The sequence below is a fragment of the Bidens hawaiensis genome, unplaced genomic scaffold (genome assembly GCF_021521415.1).
Source record: "Bidens hawaiensis isolate Kalapana, Puna unplaced genomic scaffold, B.hawaiensis_p1.1 tig00006392_1, whole genome shotgun sequence".
In the NCBI taxonomy this organism is placed as follows: domain Eukaryota; kingdom Viridiplantae; phylum Streptophyta; class Magnoliopsida; order Asterales; family Asteraceae; genus Bidens; species Bidens hawaiensis.
Genome location: NW_027491432.1, coordinates 957,663 through 979,347, shown reverse-complemented (window position 1 = coordinate 979,347; position 21,685 = coordinate 957,663).

The following is a 21,685-nucleotide window of genomic DNA, read 5'->3' as shown; positions in this document are numbered from 1 at the left end:
ATGCGTTCATGCGAATTTTTATAGCCGAATTTGGGCCGAAAAGAATATTGAACAGGCTTTTTACATTCTGGAATTGATACAGGTTGTTTTGGGACATGATTTGAGTATTCAGGAAATTTTGTGGAATTTTTTGAAATTGTTTGGGATAAACAGACGATTTTCAGGAGAAATATAGCTGATAAAATGAATTTTTAAAAATTATTAAATCAGTAAATAATTCCAGAAATATTTTTATTAAAATCTACATATTTTAATTGATAAGTGGCTAAATTTTCATAATTTAATGATTAACGGTTAATTTATTATGCTAATTTAAAGATTAAACAAATTCAGTTTTTATAAAAACCGGCAAGTTCACGACTAATGAACCTGCGGGAATATCAAAACACCAAGAGTGATCAAAAATCATATTTTTGGACTAATTAAGTAAAAACGAACTTTTCTATGAAAAACCTGGACAATCCGGATAGATTGTGCGCGTTTCTTCTTAAATCAAACTGAATAAACGGAAACGGACCCCGAGGCTAATCCGGTACCCCAGTATGTGATCCTTCTTTATAACTTAATCATTTTATTAACCAATACATTTACCCAAGCTTATTTTCCCACAACTGTTTTCTGAAAGCGTAAACGAACAACTTGGCCCAGCTGGGAAAACGGGAATCTGAGCCAAGTTCAGTTTTAGTATTAGACATTATACAACATCACAGCCTAAGCCTATTACCACTTTCTGAGCGTACCAGCTATACCCAGATTAGTTATACAGCCCAGTTTAATACTGAGATTATAATAATATTAAAATATTAATATTATTATAATATGGACTATAAGGACTAAGTGATAGCAAGGGAAACGAACCCCGTGCTGATCTCGCACTGAGTGCCTACAAAACCGTGAGTTTCATGACCCCACTCTTTAAACTATTTTACGAACTTTTGGGGTGGAAAACATGTTTATACACGTTATTTATCTAAACATGGATCATGATATAAAATATCTGAACATTTATATATGAAAAGTCCCTACAAACATAATGACTGACTACGTGCTGATAAAAGATGATTATTATCGTTGATTGATATATTGAGTGGAGATAATACGAATTGCAAAACATAATGAAATTACACGTGACAGCATGTTTATACAAACACGTTATGTAATGTTAAACATAACTAATTTGGGAGACAACGTGGTCTGTAATGGCCATGGGGATAACGTGGTCTGTGATGATTATGGCGTTGTTGTGGGCAGAAAGGGGGGCCACAATAGTAACAAACTAAAGTTGAGTATGGCCTATGAGCCAAGTTCTGCTGCAACTTACTAAACTAAAGTTGAGTGTGGCCTATGAGCCAAGTTCTGCTGCAACTTATAAACTAAAGTTGAGTATGGCCTATGAGCCAAGTTCTGCTGCAACTTACTAAACTAAAGTTGAGTATGGCCTATGAGCCAAGTTCTGCTGCAACTTATAAACTAAAGTTGAGTATGGCCTATGAGCCAAGTTCTGCTGCAACTTATTAAACGAACTAACTTGATTATGACATGAATGTTAAGAAAATAATGTGATTATGCGTATTGTGAGCGGATGGGGAGCCACAGTATTTGGTGATACGTAATAATACTATATGTGTATATGTGTCTATATACATGCTATGTGATTAGCCGTAGGAAATAATATGTGTAGAATATACTAATTATTTGCGTGTACACTATATAATGTTTGAGTTTACATGAATCATTGTGGGTGGAAGGGGGACCACAGTGGTTGATGTTAACGAGGAACCTGTAACGATTCCGACGAAACCCGGTATACCCTAGCCGGTAGACAATAGTTACGTTATATTTAATGTCGGGTACATGAATTACCATAGTAATCATACGAAAATACATGGTTCAATGTATTGATTGTACGTGAATATATAATTCATCGTATTGAATATGCGATTAATCGATCGATAGTTATTGAAACCCGAACGAATCGAGGGTTCAATTATAGACGATATATATGATATTTAGTGATGTTTACGAAGTGTTAAAGCTTCGGGATAAGTGAATTAAAGCACAGAAAAAGAATTTCGATTTAATGGTACGTCGGTACGTTAAACGAAACCTTTAATACCAAACCGAGCAAGAGACAATCAATCAAGCCAAAAAAGATGCGCAATTATTAATAATATGATGTTTTAAGTTAATGAAGGTCATGGTTTAAGTTTTTAAAGTTCTTAAATCGGTTTTATATAAATTTCATTTTTAAGCCGAAAACGACCGTTTTAGCCTCGTTTTAAGCCGAATTAAACATTTAACCGAAAAAACGAACTGAACCAGACTATCCAAAACATTATCCGGATTGCGAGAATCCAAATGTGTGGCTAGAATTGGAGAAGTGGGTCCCACCCCACCTTCCTATCTAGTTCGATCGGACCATGGGTACACCCCATTCCTTTATTATTATTTTTTTTTTTCCAAACAAACATTCAACAATCCTCTTTTCTCTCCATACCAAGATCCAAAAATCCAGAATTTTAGCAAGAAAACCGAGGTAAAAATCGAGTTATTTACGTGTTCATCTTCGTTTCTTGAGTTTTATTTGCAAGAAAATGAGGTTTCAAAGATGAAAACCGATTCTTGCATGATCAAGTGATGTATACGGGTTATACAAGGGATCTTGGTCCAAGAAAGGAGTTAAACGAACCAAAAACGAATTTTTACGGTTTAAACTTTAGTTTTGAAACAATAACCGAAACTATAGTGTAAGAGGCTTGATTGTGAGTGTAACTTGCTTGGTATTGTGGTATGTTGGTTGTAGGCTCTGTATGTAGTGGTAGATAAGGCGGAAAGACGGGTTTGTAGCTTGTAGTTGCGGAAAACGAAAGGTATATTAGGTTTATGTTCGGTTATGGATTTTTGGACAGATTGTGGTAGGTTTAGAGTTAGGTCATGAAATTTTACAGGGATGATCTACACATGAAATATGAGTTCTGTGAATTTTTGGTAATTTTTGGACAAAGGATGAATATTTGGTGAATTTAATGCTCGGTTTTGGCTAAAAAATGGTGAAAAATAAATAAATATCATGAAAAATTCTGGAAAATTCCAGAAAATCTTTTTATAACATGTATAAGTCACACACAAAATTTTAGGTCAGTTGGAGAAGTCTAAGTAGGCTTTTCGGTTAAACGAGTTCTAGGGTTTTCTAGCTTGGTTTTAGTGAAAATGGCATGTAAAAAGAGATTTTGGTTCTGGAAAAATTACAGGGGACTATGTGGATGGCAGGGGTCATCCAGGAAAAATTTGGGATTTTTCTAAGGTCGTTTGGTATTTACGACATATTTAGTGTTTAAATGGTGTTTAAAAATAGATAAATAAATTTTAAATATACAAATTAATTCTGGAAATATTTTTATTAATTTACCCACTGTCAAAATGTTATTTGTCCAAAATCTCAAGATCCGAGGATGAACGGATATTTATCTGGAATAAAAGTGAACTTTTATAATATAAAACGCGTAAATCAGCAAAGTTCGGGTAGACGAGCTGACTGGTGTATAAAAACCCTAAAAATGAACTATTTTCATATAACTGAGTTAAACAAGTAAAAATAAATTATCCGAAAATAATTCGGATGATTTGGGTAATTTTAAACGATAAAACAGTTTCCAGTGCACTAAAGACGGAAACGGGTCCCGCGGCCAATCGGGGTGTCTAACCCGAGCTCTAATTTCACAAATTTACTTAAATTATCAGTCAACCACTATTTTCGGGTCGTGTGTGACCAAACTCATTTTTGAAACGTAAAAAACGGATAACCGTGCTAGGCACGCAAAACGAGGAAAACAAACTAATAGTAATTTTGACTGTATAACTCTAAACGATATCACAATCTGAGTCCGGAGAAGTGTTTCTGGGTTAACATTGCCCCCGGAACGGGTACAGTACTGGGTTAACAGTGTCCCCAGATGTACCGGTTAACACGGTTAAAGTTATATTAATAGTGAGTGTATAGTAACGATCGTAGGGATCATATTACAGATTGGACGTGTTAACTGATAATGACAGTTGTTACCTGCTTGCATGTGCTAAGGTGAGTTTCACGAGCCCCTTTTTCTGAAGTGTTTTTAAAAATTTTCCCGGGGCGGAAGCATGTTACTCCTGAAATGTTTAAGTACATACTGAACGCATGGATTTGCTTGGATTTATATATATTTTATTGTACGGGAATCGTACGGAAATGTACTAAGATGGTAATTGTCTGAGTTGCTAACATTCTAAGGCCCCGGAACACGAGTGATTAACTGAAAGCCGGTAGAGTGTGGATAGTACTATTGGTCTGACAAACCCAACTGGTCCGGCATGGATTTGCTGATGTTTCCCAGCCAGTTACACATGTCTATTTTGTTGTTATTTATTTTGCTATGTAATGTTAGACATAGCGGTTTGGGGCATGTCCGTGGGCGGGGGATATGCCACGGGGGTTGTGTGTGATAGTCAGAGGTTTCACTTGTGGGCTCAGCATAATTACATCGATAATATTATATTTTGATAATGATTTATCATGGTTTACCCGAATTGTGAAACTCACCAACTATTCGTAGTTGACCCGTTTTCTCACATGCTTTTCAGGTACAATTAAGATGAAGTGATTGCTTACGTGCTAAGTGCTTGATGTGTGTAAGATTTGCGCGCGGGATGTTAGGATACATTATAATAAATAGAATTATGTATCGTATTGTATGATGTGTGTATCACCTAGACGGTAATGAAATATGAGATAATGTAATTTGAAGTATATTAATGTATTCAGTTTCCTTTATAAACAATGTGGTTGATATCAGAGGTGTCTGTTGCATCCCGTTTACGTTTCCGCTGCGGTTACGGGGTGTTACAGAACCGTTGTGGGCTAAAGGGGGGCCACAGTGGTTGAGTTTATGTGGAACCGTTGTAGGAGAAAGGGGGTCCACAGTGGTTGGTTAAACACGGAAATTAGAAACAGGTAGTACGAACAAACAATCACGATTTTACCGAAATTTCGAATTTATATTATAAACCTACATGTGTGCATATGCACACACAAGGATATGGCTGTACATATTTATACAACCGTAAATACATATTTTTACATAAGCGCGTACATACAAACTATGACTGTATGGTGCGCAGAACTGATTTCGTTAAAACTTATGAAACTCACCAACTATTCGTAGTTGACCTGTTTTAACATGCTTTTCAGGTAATCTGATATGAGAAGTAATTTCCTGTGCGTTACGTGTCTGATTGGTGATTTATGTCGTGGGCATTTGAGTTAGAAGTAAAGTGATTGAAGAACAGGTTTAATTGTATCACCTAGTTTGTAAAAGATGTTAGAACGATGTAATATATTATAAATTAGTTAGTAATGTTTCTTTATGAACAATGTATTTGATACCAGTTGTATCTGTTGCATTTCCGTTTCGCGCTTCCGCAATTCGCTTAACGGGGTGTGACAATAAAAGCTTCAAAAGTATGCTCGAAAATCATGAACTTAGACCAAAATGTCTAAGTATGCTCGGAAAGGTTATAAAACATCAAACCTTGCCCGAAAATACATATTCAAACTTTCTGTGTTCGGAAAGGTTATGAAACATCAAACCTTGCCCGGAAATACATATTCAACCTTTTTGAAGGCAAAAATGCAATTCTTTTTGACTTAAACCAATTATCAACTATATTTTTCATTAAAGATAATTGATTAGGAGCAAATGGTGCATTTTGAGATCAAATTATGTTTCCTTTCAAAATAGTTTCTTTCTTTTACTAAAATGTAACACCCCGTAAGCGCAGCGGAAACGTAAACGGGATGCAACAGACGGATCTGATATCAACAGCATTGCTTATAAAGAAAACACCACTACATTAATTTACGTCGCAATTCATTGTTCCGAGTTTCGTTATCATCTAGGCGTTAACACATAAGTTTTACCGATAATACGTTAACATAGTCAATACAAAATAAAGATCACTAAGCCTCCACAAAAGCACGCATCATCAAGCACGTATCAATTATTCCAGTTTGGGAGTACCTAGAAAGCATGTAAAGAAAACGGGTCAACTACGAATAGTTGGTGAGTTTCACTAATTTAAATAAACCATGACAAATCATTATAGAAATCATATATTAGCGATGAAATTATGCTGAGCCCACAAGTGAAGCCTCTGTTAACCCAGAGACACATCCAATAACCTCTGGGGACACTGTTAACCCAGAAACACATTTAATAACCTCTGGGGACATTGTTAACCCAGAAACACATCTAATAACCTCTGGGGACACTGTTAACCCAGAAACACATTTAATACTCTCTGGGGACACTGTTAACCCAGAAACCCATTTAATAACCTCTGGGGACACCACTGTTTCGGGCCTTACAATATTAGCAACTCAGACAATTACCATCTTAATACATTACCGTACGATTCCCGTACGATAAACATTATATAAATACATTCATTTCCATGCGATCAGCATGTACTTAAACATTTTGATAGAAACATGCTTTCCGCCCCGGGAAAATATTTAAAACAGTTCAGTAAAAAGGGGCTCGTGAAACTCACCTTCTCGTGAGTCAGTATGTAGTACAGTGAACAGCTATGAGCCTGAATATGTAATATGATACCTAAGTCGTTACTATACAATTTCCATAAATTAAATCCGTGTCAACCGGTACATCTGGGGACACTGTTAACCCAGTACTGTACTCGATCCGGGGACAATGTTAACCCAGTGACACTTCTCAGGACTCAGATTGAGATATTTCTTATAGTTTAACCGTCAAAATTATTATTATTATGTTTTCCCCGTTTTGCGTGCCTAGCACGGTTATCCGTTTTTATGTTTCAAAAATGAGTTTGGTCACACACGACCAGAAAATAGTGTTTGACTGATATTTTAGTTAAAGCCGTGAATTTAGAGCTCGGTTTAGACGCCCCGTTTGGCCGCGGGACCCGTTTCCGTCTTTAGGGTGCCGGAAACTGTTATTTCGGATAAAAATACCCAAATCATCCGAATTATTTTCGGATGATTTATTTTTACTTGATTAACTTAGTTTCATGAAAATAGTTCATTTTTAAGGTTTTTATAAACCAGTCAGCTCGCTTAGGCGAACTTTGTCGGTTTACGCGTTTTAAGCTTTAAAAGTTTGTTTTTATGTTCTTTTTAGCACAAATAATTATCCGTTTAGTCTCGGATCTTGAAATTTTGCACAAATCACTTTTTGACAGTAAGGAATTTAATTAAAATATTTTCAGAATTAATTTTTATATTTAACATTTATTTATCTATTTCTAAACGTCATTTAAACACCAAATATATCGAAAATACCAAACGACCTTAGAAAAATCCCAAATTTTTCTGGGATGACCCCTGCCATCCACATAGTTCCCTGTAATTTTTCCAGAACCAAAATCTCATTTTTCATGCCATTTTCACCAAAACCGAGCTAGAAAACCCTAGAACTCGTTTTACCGAAAAGCCTACTCTTGAAGTGGTGGTCGCCGTTTGGTTTCCTTGTTGGTTTTGTTGTCGGGCTGGTTGGGTCCTAAATGACTGCGCACGGATAGGTTGCGGTTGTCGGTTCAGGTTGTTCAGGTTTGTCCTACATCTCGGTGCGGAGTGCCCCTCCCTGCCACACTGATGGCACACTACTCCCCGGCACTCGCCCCCATGCTGATAACCGCATTTCCCACACCTAGGAAACGTCCTTGTCTGCGTTCCTACCTTCTGCCTGAACTAGTCATGGCGTAGTTCTGGGCAGCAGGCCTAGCACGTTTACTTTGCTGCTTTTCCTGGATCCTATGGTCATGTGTACCCCGCTTTCCCCCAGCGGATTCTCCTGCCACCTTCAGTGACCCGCTCCTTACGAAATCATATGTGATGATACCAGCCTGCGTCACCGCACCCTCAAACGTATGGTGTCCCCCCCGCGTTAACTATACTCCTTACTACTGGAGTTAGTCCCCAAATATAACGCTCCACCCTCTTCGACTCTGGGGTGACCAACCACGGTACCAATCGCGACAGCTCATTAAACCAGTTCGTATAACCCAAGTGGTCCGCCCCCTGCATCTCCAGGTTCCACAATTCATTTTCTAATTTCTGCAATTCGTTTTTTCGGGCAGAAATGTTCCAGTACAAGAGCCTTGAGCTCTGTCCAGGTCATGCGGTTTGTCGCCGCCTGACCGAGAGTCTGCACTATGGTGTTCCACCATGTCAAAGCATGGTCCGTGAATGTGCAGGTGGCGTACTTAACAACACAATCCTCGGGGCAGTTGCTGATGTTCACAACTGATTCTATTTTCTCGATCCACTTAACCAACCCATTTGGTCCTTCAGACCCGCTAAACTCTAGGGGCTTGCACAACATAAAGTCTTTGACTGAACAACCCCTGGATGCAGGAATCGGCCCAGTGCGGTTCGTTTCTACAGTTAGTATAGGGCCATTACTGTCCGTAACGACCACCCTAGGCGGTGCGTCATTACTCGGAATCGTGTTATCGTTCTGTGGAGGATTAGCATTTTGTTCCTCGTCATTATTGGTGGTCGTTTGATTGCTCGGAGGGGTTGGATTGGTCGAATTGTTAATACTGGCGGCGATGCGCGATACTATATCCGGTATCGCCGCCTCCAAATGTTGAGCAATCAAACGGCTCACATCTACTTCCGACATTTGAGCTGATCGTTTTGGTGCCATTCTACACAACATCAAGAAAATTCATATAATTAATACAAGTTCCAATCATAACACACAACCCACATTCCATTCATTAATAAACATCAGTACATATTACATCAACGTCAGTTCACATACTTTCCTGTCATCATTACATAGGTTAAGTTTTCATACATAGGGCCTATGTCGGCATCATCTCGACATAACCCGCAATGGGTCAGTGCTTGAATGATACCCAAAAGTATCTATAATGATATCCCTAAAAGAGACCCCCTAAGGGCCAGTGGTTGTATTATAACTACCCAAGATTCACTCTATGTTAGCATCACCACTAACTGCTTACACAGAGTATCAAAAAGCGGTCCATGACTTCTACCATCCTAACATCACTAAACACGGTGGTATACCCACCACACCATTACTGCCACCAACACCACCATCACTGCCAACACACCCCGGACCCGCGCCTTTAACCGATCAATCATCAATTAGGAGTATGAGCACTCCCTCCTTAGCTGCGCAATCGCATACTGGTGGTCCAGTATTCAGTCCCCCAGATACATCCGCCTCTGCACTCCCACTATCAAGGCGGCGGAGTGCTCATTCACCTGCTCGGTGAGCACTCGAAGCCATGCCGCCGCGTCCCTTTCCTGCCTAGGGAGACCCCACACAGGTGGAGTCACAGGTTCGGGCTGGGAGCGGGAGGGCTCGCCCTGCGGGTAGCAGGTCTGGGTGTGGGAGAGGTAGGTGGGACATGCGGGACACTGATCCGCGCCGTGAGGCGGGGTCCGAATCCGGGAGGGATAGGGGTGGCCTGTGGTGCGGGTGGGGTGGGGGATCTGACAATCCTGACTGGGGAGGACTGGCTAGAGCTCCTACGACTAGCCTCGCTAGGCTCAGAGCTGGATGATATGCGTAGACTCCTAGAGTTCCCGGAGCTGACTTTCTCCGGGTCCTCCTCCACCGATAAACTATGAGTTCTCGACATTCTTACCTGCACACAAGTTAATCAAACATATAGTTCTTTTCATAGTGTAAACCATAATCAAATTAATATACACTTACTTATACAACTTTACCACATAACAATATTATCATATATTTACACATATGTTGCCAATTTTACCTATTAAAGTCCCCCGTGACTTCCCCTGAATTCCCTCGTGCAGACAAGTCTGTTATTATGTTCCGGACCATAATAACTCACTTGTCCATCCAAGTTCATCCAGATCTCGTCACTATAAATTATTAGTTAATATTCAGATCCTATAATACTTGAGCTACTGGTTATATTTTAGGTATCTTTTTAAAGACATCCTAATTCTTTATAACCAATGGCTCTGATACCAAGTTCTGTAACACCCCGTAACCGCAGCGGAAACGTAAACGGGATGCAACAGACGCATCTGATATCAACAGCATTGCTTATAAAGAAAACACCACTACATTAATTTACATCACAATTCATTGTTCCGAGTTTCGTTATCATCTAGGCGTTAACACATAAGTTTTATCGATAATACGTTAACATATTCAATACAAAATAAAGATCACTAAGCCTCCACAAAAGCACGCATCATCAAGCACGTATCAATTATTCCAGTTTGGGAGTACCTAGAAAGCATGTAAAGAAAACGGGTCAACTACGAATAGTTGGTGAGTTTCACTAATTTAAATAAACCATGACAAATCATTATAGAAATCATATATTAGCGATGAAATTATGCTGAGCCCACAAGTGAAGCCTCTGTTAACCCAGAGACACATCCAATAACCTCTGGGGACACTGTTAACCCAGAAACACATTTAATAACCTCTGGGGACATTGTTAACCCAGAAACACATCTAATAACCTCTGGGGACACTGTTAACCCAGAAACACATTTAATACTCTCTGGGGACACTGTTAACCCAGAAACCCATTTAATAACCTCTGGGGACACTGTTAACCCAGAACACTGTTTCGGGCCTTACAATATTAGCAACTCAGACAATTACCATCTTAATACATTACCGTACGATTCCCGTACGATAAACATTATATAAATACATTCATTTCCATGCGATCAGCATGTACTTAAACATTTTGATAGAAACATGCTTTCCGCCCCGGGAAAATATTTAAAACAGTTCAGTAAAAAGGGGCTCGTGAAACTCACCTTCTCGTGAGTCAGTATGTAGTACAGTGAACAGCTATGAGCCTGAATCTGTAATATAATACCTAAGTCGTTACTATACAATTTCCATAAATTAAATCCGTGTCAACCGGTACATCTGGGGACACTGTTAACCCAGTACTGTACTCGATCCGGGGACAATGTTAACCCAGAGACACTTCTCAGGACTCAGATTGTGATATTTCTTAGAGTTTAACCGTCAAAATTATTATTATTATGTTTTCCCCGTTTTGCGTGCCTAGCACGGTTATCCGTTTTTATGTTTAAAAAATGAGTTTGGTCACACACGACCCGAAAATAGTGTTTGACTGATATTTTAGTTAAAGCTGTGAATTTAGAGCTCGGTTTAGACGCCCCGTTTGGCCGCGGGACCCGTTTCCGTCTTTAGGGTGCCGGAAACTGTTATTTCGGATAAAAATACCCAAAACATCCGAATTATTTTCGGATGATTTATTTTTACTTGATTAACTTAGTTTCATGAAAATAGTTCATTTTTAAGGTTTTTATACACCAGTCAGCTCGCTTAGGCGAACTTTGCCGGTTTACACGTTTTAAGCTTTAAAAGTTTGTTTTATGTTCTTTTTAGCATAAATAATTATCCGTTTAGTCTCGGATCTTGAAATTTTGCCCAAATCACTTTTCGACAGTAAGAAATTTTATAAAAATATTTTCAGAATTAATTTTTATATTTAACATTTATTTATCTATTTTTAAACGTCATTTAAACACCAAATATATCGAAAATACCAAACGACCTTAGAAAAATCCCAAATTTTTCTGGGATGACCCCTGCCATCCACATAGTTCCCTGTACTTTTTCTAGAACCAAAATCTCATTTTTCATGCCATTTTCACCAAAACCGAGCTAGAAAACCCTAGAACTTGTTTTACCGAAAAGCCTACTTAGACTTCTCCAACGGATCTGAAATTTTGTGTGTGACTTTTATATGTTATAAAAAGCTTATCTAGAATTTTCCATAATTTTTCATGATGTTTAACTATTTTTCATCATTTTTAGCCAAAACCGAGCATTAAATTCACCAAATATTCATCCTTTGTCCAAAAATTACCAAATTTTCACAGATCTCATATTTTCATGTGTAGATCATCTCTGTGAAATTTCATGACCCAACTCTAAGTCTATCGCAATCTGTCCAAATCATATAAATCATACGAAAAACCGAACTACCTTGTGTTTCTAGCTTTAGATCGCAAAGATCTTGCTTTCTAGCCTTTGCTAGCAACTAGATATAACACCTACAAGCACAATAACACCACACCAAGCAAGTTACACCCACAATCAAGCCATTTCTTTCATGGTTTCGGTTAAGATATCAAAACAAAGATTTTTAACCGTAAAAATTCGTTTTTGACCCTTTTAACTCATTTCTTGGACCAAGATCCCTTGTAAAACTTGTATACATCACTTGATCACGCAAGAATCGGTTTCATCTCGGGTTTTCACCCATTTTTCACTTGAAACCTCATTTTCTTGCATATCACTCCAGATTATGGAATTAAAAACCAAGATTTATGTAACTACCTTGTGATTTTCCTTGATAAAAATCAAGAGGTTGGATGAAGATTGAAGAATGTTGAGAGAATTTTGAGAGTTTGATGATAGAAAAAAGAAAATGGAAGCCAAGGGGGAAACCCCTTTGTCCGATCGGCCTAATAAGGAGGGTGGGGTGGGGCCCACACCTCCAATCTTGACCACAAGTTCAGATTACGCAATCTGGATAATGTTTTGGATAATCTGGTTCAGTTCGTTTTTCGGTTAAAGGTTTAATTCGGCTTAAAACGAGGCTAAAACGGTCGTTTTTCGGCTTAAAAATGAAATTTATATAAAACTGATTTAAAAACTTTAGAAAACTTAAACCATGACATTAATTAACTTAAAACATCATATTATTAGTAATTGCGCGTCTTTTTCGGCTTGATCGATCGTCTCTTGCTTGGTTTGGTATTAAAGGTTTTGTTTAACGTACCGACGTACCATTAAATCGAAATTCCTTTCTGTGCTTTATTTCACTTCTCCCGAAGCTCTAATACTTTATAAACATCACTAATTATCATATATTTCGTCTAAATGTAATCCCCGATTCGTTCGGGTTTCAATAATCGTCCATCGGTTAATCGTAATTCCAATACGATTCACTGTATAATCGAGTATAATTCGTACTGTGAATCATATATACTCGTATAAATGCATTATAATTCATATATTCAATATTTAATAACACGTAAATAGTATATACCGGCTAGGGTATACCTGAATTTGCCGGAATCGTTACATTCTCCCCCCGTTACAAAAATTTTGTTCTCAAAATTTTACGCGTCAACTACTTCTTTTTGAGGAAATAGGTGGGGGTATTTCTTCCGAAATTCGTCCTTTTCTGAAGGTGAGTTTCACGAGCCCCTTTTTCTGAAGTGTTTTTAAAAATTTTTCCGGGGCGGAAGCATGTTACTCCTGAAATGTTTAAGTACATATTGAACGCATGGATTTTCGTGGATTTATATATATTTTATTGTACAGGAATCGTACGGAAATGTACTAAGATGGTAATTGTCTGAGTTGCTAACATTCTAAGGCCCCGGAACACGAGTGATTAACTGAAAGCCGGTAGAGTGTGGATAGTACTATTGGTCTGACAAACCCAACTGGTCCGACATGGATTTGCTGATGTTTCCCAGCCAGTTGCACATGTCTATTTTGTTGTTATTTATTTTGCTATGTAATGTTAGACATAGCGGTTTGGGGCAGGTCCATGGGCGGGGGATATGCCACGGGGGTTGTGTGTGATAGTCAGAGGTTTCACTTGTGGGATCAACATAATTACATCGATAATATTATATTTTGATAATGATTTATCATGGTTTACCCGAATTGTGAAACTCACCAACTATTCGTAGTTGACCCGTTTTCTCACATGCTTTTCAGGTACAATTAAGATGAAGTGATTGCTTACGTGCTAAGTGCTTGATGTGTAAGATTTGCGTGCGGGATGTTAGGATACATTATAATAAATAGAATTATGTATCGTATTGTATGATGTGTGTATTACCTAGACGATAATGAAATATGAGATAATGTAATTTGAAGTATATTAATGTATTCAGTTTCCTTTATAAACAATGTGGTTGATATCAGAGGTGTCTGTTGCATCCCGTTTACGTTTCCGCTGCGGTTACGGGGTGTTACAGAACTGTTGTGGGCTAAAGGGGGGCCACAGTGGTTGAGTTTATGTGGAACCGTTGTGGGAGAAAGGGGGTCCACAGTGGTTGGTTAAACACGGAAATTAGAAACAGGTAGTACGAACAAACAATCACGATTTTACCGAAATTTCGAATTTATATTATAAACCTACATGTGTGCATATACACACACAAGGATATGGCTGTACATATTTATACAACCGTAAATACATATTTTTACATAAGCGCGTACATACAAACTATGACTGTATGGTGCGCAGAACTGATTTCGTTAAAACTTATGAAACTCACCAACTATTCGTAGTTGACCTGTTTTAACTTGCTTTTCAGGTAATCTGATATGAGAAGTAATTTCCTGTGCGTTACGTGTCTAATTGGTGATTTATGTCGTGGGCATTTGAGTTAGAAGTAAAGTGATTGAAGAACAGGTTTAATTGTATCACCTAGTTTGTAAAAGATGTTAGAACGATGTAATATATTGTAAATTAGTTAGTAATGTTTCTTTATGAACAATGTATTTGATACCGGTTGTATCTGTTGCATTTCCGTTTCGCGCTTCCGCAATTCGCTTAACGGGGTGTGACAATAAAAGCTTCAAAGTATGCTCGAAAATCATGAACTTAGACCAAAATGTCTAAGTATGCTCGGAAAGGTTATAAAACATCAAACCTTGCCCGAAAATACATATTCAAACTTTCTGTGTTCAGAAAGGTTATGAAACATAAAACCTTGCCCGGAAATACATATTCAACATTTTTGAAGGCAAAAATGCAATTCTTTTTGACTTAAACCAATTATCAACTATATTTTTCATTAAAGATAATTGTTTAGGAGCAAATGGTGCATTTTGAGATCAAATTATGTTTCCTTTCAAAATAGTTTCTTTCTTTTACTAAAAAGATCTCAAGTATGGGATCATATTGACTTAGTAGCTTTCTCAATAGTTCATTCTCAGCATTATTGTGACAGTATAGACAGGTTAGCAGCAGGTCTAGACTTAACATGAATTTCATTTCCTTTGTGATATGATTAATGTTCAATTAAGATGCATAATATTTTATGGATAACACATATTGTTTTCTGATGCTCCATATCTATTCTCAAGGCTTATTTGTCTTTCTCCAGATCACCCCGATTTGACTTTGACCCCCTGGATTTGGTTTAAAAACTTTTAATGACAGAACTTATTTATTTGATTTTTCTTTTCAAATTTGCAAACATATTTGAGGTTGAACGTTGGACTTACAGTCAAAATTAACAAGCCTTTCATTCGGGATGTTAAAGGACTTATATTATTGCCTCCACCCCTGTAGTTCTGTTATTAACCCTCATGTTTGTGTTTTTCTCAAAAGCTTGTGAACATTTATCAACTTTTGGTTGATTATATATGTAAAGTAATTTTGTTCACATTTGTTCTTTGTCATTCTTACTAAGATACTTCATTTTGGGGACCAAATACCAACGGGCTCCTGTATGACTAGATAATCACTTTTCTTCCTATCACCCGGAAAGATTTATCTTGGAACATGCATAGACAACAATGTAACTCCACAAAAATCTTAGTGGTTTCTTTATGTTTATATCAACTTAGATTTTACACATCATGGGAAAGCAACCATACATGTTATTGACTGTACTAAGTGCCTTTTAGCCTATTAAATCCATATGATTGGCTAAGTAGTCAATGTACTATCATTTCCCATTTTAGCAGATTCAATCACCCCAATTACTCTTAGCTTCCAGGTTAATGGCTATCCTGACTATCTACAGGTAAACAGCAGGACCAAACACACACATAAGTACATGTCCTTTTGGCTTAGCGTCAATGGCATAATTTTAAGTGAGAGAATAAATTACAATTGCCCCAAATGCTTTCAGTCTTTGGACTAATGGCTATCCTTTCAAATATACAAGTAGGTGATAGGACCAAACATATACAAGTATATGCTCCTCAAACTTGGGCAAATGACATAATTTTCAGCAAAAGTAATTCTTTTGAGACTTTCCATTGAAAATCATTTTAAGCTTCTATAAGCTTGAACCGAATAGTCTTATCATATCTCAACACCGTAGACAACTTGCTCATGTTTTGATCAAAATTTTGTGTTTATGCAAAATTCATTTGAATATTTAATTTTGACATAAAAACACATTTTGACACAAACAGTTGTAACATATTCAAATCTTAATCATTAATGACATTATCAAAACAAGTAGACATTACAAAGATGCATAGTCTAGCCTATCCTAAAACATCATCTGATCAGATAACACACATATTCAAACATTTCATAAAAGAGGTCAGATAAGCATACACATTCAAGTAATTCAATTCAAAACACTAATCATGACATCACACAAATATCAACTAATAAACAAACATGAGTATCAAAGATACCTAAATTTGCACAGATCGTCAATTAAACACACATCATAAATCAAACTTCATTTGAGTTGATCATTCCCAGGGGAACCTGGTTCTATCAAGTGGTTTTGTGAATAGGTCAGCCAAATTGTCACTTGTATCAACTCTTTTAACTTCAATTAAACCTTTTTCACTATAATCTCTTATGAAGTGATGTCTGATTTCAATGTGCTTGGTCTTGGAATGTTGCACATGATTCTTAACAATAAAAGATGCAGCAGTATTATCAATATAAATAGGGGTGTTTAGAAAATTCAAACCATAATCCAGCATTTGGTTCTGAATCCAGAGGACTTGTGCAAAGCAGACAGATGCGCCAATATATTCAGCTTCTGTAGTTGAGATTGACACTATTGACTGCTTCTTGCATTGCCATGACACGAATCTATCACCCAAAAATTGACACCCTCCTGAAGTGGACTTCCTACTCATATTTCAGCCATCATAGTCACTGTTTGTGTAGGAAATTAGATTAAATAACTGGTTCTTTGGATACCAAATTCCAAATCAGGTCTTCCCTTCAAATATCTAAAGATCCTCTTGACTGCATTCATGTGAGAAACCTTAGGACTTGACTGGAACCTAGCACAGACACATACTGCAAACATGATATCAGGCCTTGAAGCAGTTATATACATTAGTGAACCAATTTTTGCTCTGTATTCATGCTCATCTAATGGCTCCCCCTTTTCATCAGCTACCATCTTTTCTTTTGAATCCATTGGAGTTGAAGCCGTCTTCAGATCATTACACTTGAATTTGTCTAGTATGTCCTGTATATACTTAGACTGGTAAATGAATATCCCATCAGCCTTCTCCTGAAATTGTAAACCAAGGAAGAAGTTCGTTTCTCCCATTGAATCATACTATACTTGGACTTCATTACCTCTTCAAACTCCATACACATCTGTTCATTGGTTGACCTAAAATTAATACTATCCACATAGACTTGTAATAAGAGCAAATCTCTTCCTTTCTTCTTGTAAAGGAGGGTCTTGTCAATAGCTCCCCTTTGGAAACCATTTTCAAGAGGGTGATTTGACAGTTCATCATACCAAGCTCTAGGAGCCTGATGAAGTCCATACAGGGCTTTGTTTATCTTATACACCCTGTTAGGATAAATAGGGTCCTCAAAACCTGGTGGTTGAGAAACATACACCTCCTGGTCTATCTTTCCATTTAGGAAGGAAGATTTGACATCAAGTTGGAATACCCTTATATTCTTTGAGGCAGCATAAGCTAAGAAAATTCTTATTGCTTCAAGTCTTGCAACTGGTGAAAATACTTCCTCAAAGTCAATCCCTTCTTCTTGTAGGCATCCCAAAGCTACAAGTCTGGCTTTGTTCTTAATCACAATACCCCTTTCATCCCTTTTGTTTCTAAACACCCATTTAGTTCCAATTGCATATCTATTTCTTGGCATGTCTACTAGTTCCCAAACTTGTACATCTCTAAATTGAGCCAATTCCTCTTGCATTGCTTCTACCCAACTATTTTCCTTTAGTGCTTGAACACTGTTCTTTGGTTCTATTTGGGAAAGAAAGCAGGAGTACAAACAAATGTTTGTAGATTCAGAATGACTTCTTGTAACTCTTTCATATATATACCAATAATGTGTTCAGAAGGATGATTCTTTTCAACATAAGGGGTTTGAACTATCATATCTGTAGATACATTTGTGTAAAGATTTGATTCATTGAGGTCTGCTTCTTCAATGAGCAAATCAGTTGTTTCATTATCAACTCCAGGTGCTTCTTCATTGTTCTGTCCTGAGGTTGATGCACCAATGTTTTCTAGATTCATTATTTCAAATAAATCTTGAAACCTTTCAGTTGTTGCAGTCTCTCCTTCTCCAGTTTGGTTGCTTGGATCTTCCTTATTAACTTGATCATCTTGCATTTCTTGATTGGCTTGATTATTATCTGCTTGATCTTGTTCTTGATTTTGATTGTTCTCTTGATCATTGTCTTGCATTTCTTCAACATTTGCACCTGAGGAATCCTTTATGAATATATATTCACTTTCTTTACTTGTAACCTTTTTCCATAGCTGTTCCAAATCCAATGTCTTCTGTTTGACTCTTCAATTACACTGGTTTTGTAAAAGGATTCATCATAGTCTTTAGGATAGATCTTGAAAGACTTGATCAGTTTCTCTAAGTCAAACAGCCATGATGCACCATCAACTGTTTTAAATTGATTTTCATTAAAGACTACATCAGATGATTCAATTACACTCAAGTGATCTTTCACATATACTCTGTAGGCCTTTGAGTGTGTAGAGTAGCCAACAAAGAAACAATCTAAGGATTTTGCTTGAAACTTGTTCAAGTAATCCTTGGTGTTAAAAAGAGAACATTTGCATCCAAAAGGTTTGAGAAACTTGATGTAGGGCTTTCTATTGAACAAGATTTCATAAGTAGTCTTGTTGTGACTTTTGTTAAGAAGTACCCTGTTATGAACATAGCAAGCTGTGTTTATAGCTTCTGCCCAAAAAGTAACTGGCATATTAGCATCAGCTAACATGGTTCTAGCTACTTCAATGAGTGCTCTGTTTCTCCTCTCAGCAACACCATTCTGTTCAGGAGTTCTAGGAGCTGAGAATTGCTGAAGTATTCCTTTATTGTTGCAAAATTCTTCAATCACTCCTTTCTTGAACTCAGTACCATTGTTACTCCTCATCACTTTAACCCTTTTATCCAATTGATGCTCAACCCTTGTCACACAGTTCATGATTAACTCAACAGTCTCATCCTTTGTACTTATAAACCCAAGAATATATTGAGAAATCATCAATGATCACAAGACAATATCTTTTCTATGCTTGGTACACTCACAGGACCAAAGAGATCAATGCGAAGCATTTCAAGAACTTGATCAATTGAGTTGATGAGTTTAGTCTTGTGAGAAGACTTGTGCTGCTTTCCTTTCTAACATGAGACACAATTATCATCCAATTTGAACCCTTTAGTAGGTAAGCCAATAACATGCTCACCCTTGACTAACTTGTTCATATTCTTGAGATTGACATGACACAATTTTCTATGCCACAATTTTGATTCATTTTCAGTGGCTTTAGAAACAAAACATGTGCCACATCTTGAAACAACATCCTTCATGTTAAGTTTATATAAATTGCCATTCCTTGGGGCCATCATCATGATTATATAAGGTGGAATAACATACTCAGGCCTTAAGATGAAGCAATGTGAATCATCAAAGCCAACTTTGTAACCCTTATCACACATCTGGGATATGCTCAAAAGATTATATTGAAGTCCATCAACATAGAAAACATTATTAAATGTGTCTTTACCATTTGTCAAGATACCCTTTCCAAAAATTTTACCTCCATTCTCATCACTGCCAAATTCCACTGGATCCTCAAACTTCTCTTCATAGTTAACAAGTGACCTCTTGTCACAAGTCATGTTCCTAGAACATCCACTGTCCATATACCATACTTCATTAAGTGAAGTGGACTGTTCCTGCACATTACAAAGATAGTGATTAGTTAGATGATGAAGTGCAAGCTATTTCAACTTGCAAATCATCAGTTTCAATTCAGTAGCAGCATTGGGTGTGAGTATTATGGGTTCATGATCTTCATGAGTAACTTCAATGTGACCTGAATCATCAGTTTCAGATCCACATTCCCTTGGAGTTTTCACATATGATGTTGTGCTTTGGCAATCAGCCACTACACTGTTACACTCTTGAACAACATAGTCTTTATTGCTTGAGTAGTCTCTCACATCCATATTCATTTCCTCCTTAACTTAAACCTTAGGTTTCCAAAGAAATCCTTGAGGTTCATAACCATGCTTCAACAAAAACCTTTCATCACCAGTTAGTTCAGCGGGTTTCTTTCTAGGAAAGACACATTTGTTTCTTTTCTTTTCATTACTTGGTGAACCTTGAGAATCATCAGACTTAACTGATTTTGTGTCTTGATTGGGGATAATTTTCAAAGGTTGAAAGTTCTTCTTCACAATAAATTTAGTCTTGTTGGAAGATCTGCTTCTTCTACCTTGTTCAGCCATGTGTTTCTTTGGTTTCAATTTAACTTTCTTTTCTGTGTTAACCTTATTTGCAACTTGCTGATCAGTTTCATTCATCATCTCCTTTCTACACACCTTTCCCTTTCCCAAGTATTCATCATATTTTTGTTTATAAAGCACAAAGTCTTGGCCAAACTTTGTCTCATTGGGAACATGAAAGGCTTAAAATTGAATCTATAATTCAAGAGTCAGTTTGGTGACCATATTCATCACATTTCTTGAACCATACCTTTCCTTTGAATCTTTCATGATCACTTCCCTTCTTAAATCTTTCACTTGGTCTTGGTGGCTTGACACCAAGTGATTTCTGAGTTTTCAGACCATCAAAGTCAATTGAAAATGAAACAAATCCTTCAATCTTGATATCTTGTCTTTCAATTTTGCCCTTAATAAAGACAAGTTTCTTCATATTCATAGGCTCTTCATCTAGGTTTTACTTATTCCTTGACTGCCTTTTCACATATTCTTCCATGGTTTCAACTACCTCAATATAAAAAACTTCATGTTTGAGAAAACTGAGTAAACTGGAATGACGTTGCCATCAACAATTGTTTCAGTGACCCTCTTCTTGTTGTTGTCACTAATTCTTTGCAAAACAGCTTTGCTTCGTGGCCTAACTACATTATAATCCACTTTTAATCTTTCACATATGTCAAAAGACACATGTTCTCTCTTCATTATTTCATTCAGTTTCTTCATCTTTGGAGTCATAGGTGGCAATAATGGAAGTTTATCAATTGATTCAGCTTTCTTCAGTCTTCTTCCCTTTTCAGCAGATTGAATTTCTTCATCAGTGATTTGATCACTCAAGTCACATAAGTCATCTGCATTCAGATCATCAGAATCAAAGTCATCCTCAGAGACTTGCACTCCAATTGACTTGTCCTCTCTTACATCTTCTTTCACTACAAACTCTCCCTCTTCACTCACTTCAACTTTCTTGTAAAGATCAACAAATTCCTCTTTTTCTTGAAAAACATCTCTAAATTGTTGAAGATAACCATCCCTCTTTTCTTTGTCAACCTTAGGCAAAAAGTTGTTATTGGATGGTGGTGGAACAGCTTTGTACTTATCTTTCTCATTAACTTGGTTCAAGATGCTATAAATG